General features: G+C 55.5%; 1 protein-coding gene across 1 annotated transcript in view; it reads right to left on the bottom strand.

Annotated features, from left to right (window-relative positions):
- Positions 1 to 7,942, bottom strand: part of ZFHX3 (zinc finger homeobox 3) — a 123,685-nt gene that overhangs the window by 115,372 nt on the left and 371 nt on the right.

Raw genomic sequence — 7,942 nt, 5'->3', positions numbered from 1 at the left:
AGCTTGTCCTGCCATGGCAGAGGCAGCTCATCCTTCAGCTAAGCCTAAGCCTCAGCCACAGCTCAGTTACCTTGGGTCAAAGGGCTGCACAGGGATCCTCTAAGTTTAACCATACTGCACTCCTGAAAGGGTAAAATAGTAATACAGTAAAGATGACTAAAAGCAGTGCCTTCCTCGCAAGGACCCTACACCAAATGCACACTTGGGTCCCAGCCCCACACAGGGACCAAGCTTTTGGCTGGGGCAGCAGCAGAGTGAGCCCTCCTCTGGGAATAGTCCTTGGTCCTGTCTGCCTGTTCCCCTCTGCTCCAGCAAAGCCATTTCAAACTGTATCACACAATTATTTCAAATTAAAGGGAAGCTGACAAAAAAACAACCAAAAATAAAAATATTTTGAGGAAGCTCTTTTCCCTCCATCCTTTAGCAGTTTTTCTAACCCAGGTCCCTTCCCTACAATACTTCCCCGTGCCACTGCCCCAAAGCTTTGTGTCAGCAAAAGGAAAAAGCATCCAGGGCAAGGCTGGCTTGGCAGCAGCATCAGTGTCACACACAGATAGAACACCAGCCCCTGCAGCCTCTCCAGGCCCTGCCTCAGCACCGCTGAGCCCTCGCTGTGATTTACTTGCCAAGAGTCCCTGCACACAGGTAAACAAGGGGAATTCAGTGCAGGCTGCAAACACAGCAGTGTGAACCTGCTCGTGTGAACAGGACGTTCCTGTTTTGGTTTGAAATCCAAGTTGCTTTGGTGCAGCTCATAACTGTTTCCAATTCAATTAAGCCAAACTAAAATAAACCCTCCTTGAACTGAAAATAATGTCCACGGGGCATTCTAATGTGCAAGTAAATCCTATGAAAAAATAATAATAAATCAATGCAAACTTTTCTAAGCAGGAAGAGTGCTGGTAAGCAGAAGGTATTTGTTCTGAAAACCTCTGAACCAGTGAGAATGAGGAGCCAAGCACAGTTTTCACCAGACACTTCTCAGAGCCCAACTGCACTGTTTACCTAAGACAGTTAAAAGGGTATCAGCAGCATGAAATGCAGTCAGCTTCAAAGTCACAGTCTCGAGTCCTAAACATGCCACAGCAACCTCATTTTAGGCAAACACAGGCTCTATTTTTGTTAAGTGTTTCTCTTCCTCTGCTGTGCAAGAGGCTCATACAAGGAAGAAGGAACTTTAAAATATAAAACCAACCAAACAAAAAAACTTTCACACTCAAGACACCATGGGAACATTAAAGAACAGCTCCTCTGTCCTTTCTCCCACAGTACTCACTGTAGCTATTTCTACTGAAAGAAGCTTTATTTTACCATTTTCTTCCCCTTTTGTGAAAGACCTGCACACTAAGACTCTCAGTCCTTTTATTTCCAGTCACCAGGGAGTCAGGAGCCATCTCTGGGGCTCAGAACTGCCCTGGCCTCCTCATGTTGACCTGGACCATGGGGCTGACTTCAGCTCCCCATCCCCTCTGTGCTGGCCACGGGCAGCCAAGGGCATCACTTGGGACTGTTCAACATCCAGGTAATGCCATTAATGGAGACAGCTGAGTCTGAACACAAGTAAGTTCAAGCAGCAGTTGAGAAATCACCCAGTCCTACTCCACAGTCCAGCAAGGCCTTCAACAAGACATAGACACAGCTTTTAATATCCCAAATATCTGCACAGGGGAAAACTGTGACCAGAATACTCCTCCCCTCCACCCCCTGGCACACTATGTTTCAATGGCAGCTGGAGCTTTTTTGGTTTCTCCACATTTTTTTTGTTTTAAAATGCAGAAGACCCACTGAGCACCACCAACAGTAAAATACCCATGTCTGTGCCTGACACTTCCCCACTCATTTCTCTAGCTGTAGGGAACTTCAGCTCTCCAGAGGACAGCCAGTGCTTCTCGAGGAATCTCACCAAACACATCTCACTGATCATTGCTGCTTCATAGGCTTCGTATCCAGAAGCAAGAAGGGCCTGAGAAAAAGATTGCTGGGAGGATAAAAACCAGAATCCTGACATCCAGTTCCTGCCTAAAGTAAGCAGACATCCACACAGCCAGTGGCTACTTGGACGCAAGGAAGGAAACCTCCAGTCCCAAGAGAGCATCCCATCATCCCAGAGACACAAAGAGATGCTTAGAAGAGGAACATGCTAGAGAAATGGCTGGTTGGACACTTCCAGTTGCACTGCTAAGAGCTGGAGGACCATGCAGGGGGCTTCTGGCAAGTAGGTCTGCAGCCCTAGGCACAGCTGGGAGGTTTCAAGAGAAGAGCAATCAGTCATGCTGTTCCTCCTGTGAGGCTGACCCCAGCCACTGCTGCGCAGGACAGAGCTCAACCCTCCTCCTCCTCCTGCATGGGCTCCAAGCAATCCCCCAGGCACTCCCAGAGCTTGGCTCTGTTGTTCACACATCTGCAGTTCCAGGTGAAACTGCTGCAAGCCTGCCATCAAGGCAGCTTTTCACGCAGGGCTGCGCTGGCACCAGACCCACCACCTGGGTGATTTCCAGCATCTCATGCTAACCTCCGGGACTTCCACGTCACCCAAAATAAAGAGGAAACAATGGAGAGGCTGGTTAAAATAAAGCAAGCAAGGAAATAAAAAAAATCCGTGGCAGCTCCTTCAGACAGGCACTGCTATTCACCAAGTAACTGCTCTGTGAAATAGCAGAGGGGCACGTGGTGCTGACCACCCTCCCCAGGGCTGGCATGCCACCGCAGCACACAGCTCAGGACAGGCTCCGTGGCCAGCAAAGGGCACAGGCTGGCAGCAATGCCCAGCTCACCACCTGCTCTGCCCTCTGCCAGCCATGAGGGACTGCCACAAACCCACCCTGCCGGCCCTCCTGCAGCACTGCTGTGGGGCAGTGTGTGCTTCTTGCGCACCATCCCCACTCCTCGACCAGTAACACAACCAACCCAGCCGCTGCCTCCTCCAGCTGTGCTGCAGGCCCAGCACCATGCCCACAGGAGCTCAGAACGTACACCTGCCTACACCTTCACATCTGCCTCTACTTGGACTCTCTAGCACTACAAATCCTAGCCAACACGACCAGCCCTCCACCCCAGTGCTCTGTGCCCCAGAAAGCACCAACACCAGGAGGGATGAGATGGTGTCTCAAAACAAGGACCAACCAGCTCCATTTCTCCAGTACCACAGCACAGGTCTCCAGCACGACGCCCTGCTGGGAGGTGCTGAGGTGCTCTGGACAATCCCTCTGCTCCACAGCTACCCCCAGCACAGCAGGTACTCCCACTTGAAATTTAAGGATGCAACAATGCTCTGGGGATTTAAAACATGTTGTGATTTTTCACAATTAACCTCCACTTACAGTCCCTGCATGTGAACTACGCATCATCCCATTTCATCCTCCAGCTGAGGCAAACACTTGGTGTCTTGCCCAAAGTCAGCGTCAGAGCTGAAACGGATCTTTTGACTTCCAAACAAGCTCACGGTGTTAAGCTGCTTTTAACTGTCTCTATGGAAGATGAAAAACGGCAAGAAGAAAGGAACTGGGGAAGGAAGTATGTAAGACTAAAAGAGACAAAATTAACAGGAGAAAATTAAAGAGGAGAAATTTAGGCTTTGACATCTGAAGTAGCTGTAGGAGCACATGTCTGGGTGCTGCAGACCCAGCTTCCAGAAGAAAGGCCAGAGCACCCATTCCTCAAAGTCAGATGTGAAGGCACTGGCTGCAGCACCCTGGGGACACGGTGAGCCCTGCCAGTCCCTGGGTCCCACTGGCACCTTCATCTCCACTGCCAGGGCCCAACACTGTCCTGGGCACCTGCAGCTCCCCAACCCAGCAGCACCGGGAGGGACACCCTGCTGCTGGGCTGCTGCTGGCCCTGCTCCTCCACACAGCCCGGTGTGAATGACAGCGGGCCCGCACCGTGCTGGTGGCCGGGGTGCCTCACTCCGACACCAACAAAGCACAAGGTTAATTTGAACCTCACAGCCCTGCTGCTGCGCGCTTGTGCCTCCTCCTCGCCCTCCCTCCCCGCTCTCCTTTCTGTGCAAAGCCTGACATCTACAGTTCTGTCTGGCACAGTCAGGGGCTGCGGTGGGAACCGTGCAAGGACACGGGGACATGGTGGCCGGCTGCCCTGCGCTCCCCGGCCTTCGCTCACCCACACGGCACGGCACAAGGCAGCCTCAGCCCCATCGGGAGCCGAGACCGCCTGGCAGCACCACTCCAGCAGCCACGAGCACACTGCTACAGCTCACCCGAGAGCAGCTCCTGCGCCGGCACTGACACCCAGCCCTGTCCAGCACTGCGCAGCCCAGGAACCACAGCCCGGCAGCATCGCCTCCGCAGCCATGGTGCAGGAGCCTCCTGCACCCAGCACGGCACAGCCCCTGCTCTGCTTTCCAGGCGTCCAAGGGGCTGGGCACCAGCCTCTGCAACACCCGAGGTACAGCAGAAATACACAAGCTGCTGTGCATAGCCTGAATCCAGAATACCTTCACACTGCAGAAGCAGGGCTGGTTTGCAGACTCTGCAGCTCTTATACACCAAGTAGCTCCGTGCACTTCCCTTGCTCTGTCTCCTGAACCAACCTTCAGGCCTGCCGACATGTTTTTTCACCACATGGTACCTCAGCAAACACAACTTGGGCAGGAAGCCCCAGATTCTGCATCATCTCAAACAACATGCACCGGACCGCACTCGTCAGCCCAAACGACCTGCACCTGATGGCAGGCAGCCAGCTGTGCCTCCGCACCCTGCTCACCTCCCCCTTCCTCACTCAACTCCACTATAACAAGAAGACCCAAACCCTCCGAGCCCAGCACCAGACGTCACAGTCACTCAGGAAGCCCAGCCCGGCCCAGCAGGCTCAAGCACGCCATCGCCATGTCACCATCAGCCATGCTGTTTGTGCGCCAAGCCCGCATCGAGCGCCGCTGTTTGCACAAGGCAGCGTGGAAGGAGGGTTAAACCCCCTGCCACCCAACTAACCCAACCAGCCACTTCAGAGCCAGGCTGCCACCAGCCAGGAAAGCGCAGCTGGAAGCCCAAGGCAGAACACAGGGTACGCTGCTGTTGGGACCTGAGGGTTTGGGAATAGCTCCCATCTTCCCTGGGCAGGGACCCGATGCTTCAGCAGGCACGCTTGCGCTACGTAAATCAACACTAAGAGCTAACATGTTACAGGCCCTGCAGTCTCCACTTTCCCAGACACCACGGCAGGTGGAGGACAGAGAAAACCTTTTACCAGAGCTGCCAAGCACATTGTCTGCTCCAGCATTACTGCCAAGCCAAGGAACCTGCACAGCTCAGCCCTCACCAGATTTAATACCTGAAAGCCTGGTTACCACAAGGCCAGCATCCTCATGTTCAACAGTAACATGCACCATGCAGTTCAGAACACTGTGAAATGTTTGTTTTCCAGGGGGAAAAAAGAAAAATACTGCTGGGTCCTCTTTGCCTTTTCATAGCAAGAAGCATGTTTGGCACTTGTGACATAATGAAATTACAATCAACAGCCAAGTGTCTCTCCCAGCAGCAAACTCAAGGGCAAAGCCGGGTGGCCGCAGCCTGCCAACAGCACCCGCTATCCTCCCACTGTCCCTCCACCTCAGCAGTGCCTGGAACACAGCGGCAGCCACCACTAGCTGCGGCCTGTGTTGAGCTCCCTTCTTACATCCCCAACCAAAAAATAATTTAGTGTGGGATCAAAGTAGGACTGTGCTCACAGCCACCTCTGGCACACGCACGACGCACACCTGGCGCTCGCAGCCCTGCACACAGCCAGCGTTGCTGCGGTGACGAGCACCCACCTCCCGCACCGACAGATGGACACGTCTGTCCGGCACAGCCAACAAGGAAGCGCTGGAAGCTCTGGCTTCTTGCCGGTGCAGCGAGACCTCAGCAAGACCCGCAGCATCTCCGAGGGGAACGAGGAACGCAGGGGTGGCCGGGGCTGGTGGGATCCCCAGCCCAGCAGCATGACCGCTGCTGGCAGCGAGGGAAGCCCGACTCATCCACCCTGTTTTGTTGTTTGTTTTTTTTTTTTTTAACTAGCTGGAATTTATCTATTTCTTCAATCCCTGCCTACACACAAACCCAACCTCGGGAGCAAAGAAAAATGCCTGAATCGCAGATCAGAGACAAAGCAGAAGGCGAGCGGGCGGCCTGCTCCCGCTGCCCTCACCTCACCCCTCGGCGCGAGGCGGTTATATTTAGGTACCGCCACGGTCTGCGGTGCCGCGGCCCCCTCGGGCACGGCGCAGAATGCAGATTTTCCAGACAACAGACCACAACAGCTCCGTCAAAGCCATTAGAGGCTGCGGCACCCAGGCCTGCGCACAGATGTTTTGATTCCCACTCTCCTGCCACGACAGCCCTCGAAAGCCCCATCACTGCCGCCATGCGCTGGACACCCAGCCTGAATTTTGGCTGTCGAGCAGGGAGGGAGGAGAGAAGGGCAGCCCTGCTCCCCAGAGAGGAGCTCCTCTCTCTAGTCTCCCCCTGCATCTCCCCAGGGATGGACAGCCTCCCCCAGGGCTCCCAGTCGGCATGGGGAATGATCCCCCCTTAAGGAACAGGAGCGGCACAGCGGGGACAGCCTCCACAGGCACCTGCCGTGGCCCCGGGGGCCTCTCCCAGGCTGAAGCCCCCACAGCCATCAGTCGCAGGAGCCTGCAAGCAGCACAGGGGTCCGGCACGTGCTGGGCCAGAGGGACCCGCCGTGACCCAGCTTTGTTCACAGCCCACTTCTCCTGCCAGCCGGACGCACCCACAGCTGCACGGCCCCCAAAGCAAAGCCACACAAAGGCCAAACCTTGGCCATGCTCTGGTGAAGGGATGCAGGAGCTCTGAAATGCTCAGCCTCTCCCGAGCCTGTCCCTCCAGAATCGATCTCTGCAGCGCAAACACACCTCCAGCCCCGGCAGGGCCGGCGCCAGCACCCACAGAAGATGGTTGCCGAAAATTCTCCCACCACAGACGAGAAAGCAACGCTGGCAGGGAAACGCTCCCACGAGGGATCGAGCCCCCGCAGAACAAAACACGGCATGTAAATAAAGTTGATATAAAAGCCCACTAGTCTTTTTTCTGCTTCTCCATGTAACATTTTTTTGATTATTATTACTGCTATTACTGTTATTTTGGAAAGCGGAAGGAGGTGTTAACGGGGAGGCTGACGCAGCCAGCTGTGCGTCCATCAGTTTGGGATTCAGCGATTCCCGCTGAAGCCTTTCAACCACTGGCCAGGCCCAAAGCAAATCTGCTGCTCTTGGCCTCTGGCACAACACTGACAGCACCCGGGGCGGGGGTCAATGCAGAGAGATGAAAGAGGGACACACGCCTCTGCTTTTGTCAGAGCAGCCACCGCTGGGCCCCGGTGTGACAGCGGCCACGACAGGGCCGGGCGATGGTGCCAGGCACACAGGGCCGCCCGCACCGCCCTGGCCTGCCAAGCAGCACCTTGGCTGGGTCCTGTGGGAACAAAAGGCAGCGGCAGGGTGGGAGGGAGGGTCCGGAGGCTCTGCAGCTGAGGACCAGAGCTGCTGAGGCCGGCACCGCTGCGCGGGAGAGGGGCTGGAGCCAACTTCCTGCTGCCCTCTGTTCACAAAATGACCGCGTTAAAAGAAAAGAGGAGGAGAAAAAAATACAAATACAGCAAAGCAACTTCTGGGGCCAGATGCAGTTTCGCTCCCCTCTAATGTGCCTTTTCTTTGCTTTTGTTCCAGTGGAAGACAGCCCGTGGAGCGGGACCGGGCAGGAGGCAGCTCAGGCAGCCGCACAGGGGAAAGGGGAAAGCCCTGGAGCGGCGGCAGAGCAGAAGCCTGGCAAGCCCTGGGCCTGGCCGCAGGGCCGGCGCTCCGTGGCGGTGAGGAGCCCAGCGTGACCCTGCTGTCGGGGCCCTGGGACACCCCGCTGTCCCCCTCCCGGTTGCTCCCCGGCCTCCGGTGCTGCGGCAGCCGAAAAGCCACGCTCTGTCCTCGCCC

This window comes from Geospiza fortis, unplaced genomic scaffold, assembly GCF_000277835.1.
Source record: "Geospiza fortis unplaced genomic scaffold, GeoFor_1.0 scaffold102, whole genome shotgun sequence".
Lineage (NCBI taxonomy): Eukaryota > Metazoa > Chordata > Aves > Passeriformes > Thraupidae > Geospiza > Geospiza fortis.
The sequence above is the reverse complement of the archived record's forward strand: the minus strand, read 5'-3'. Positions and strand labels throughout refer to the sequence as shown.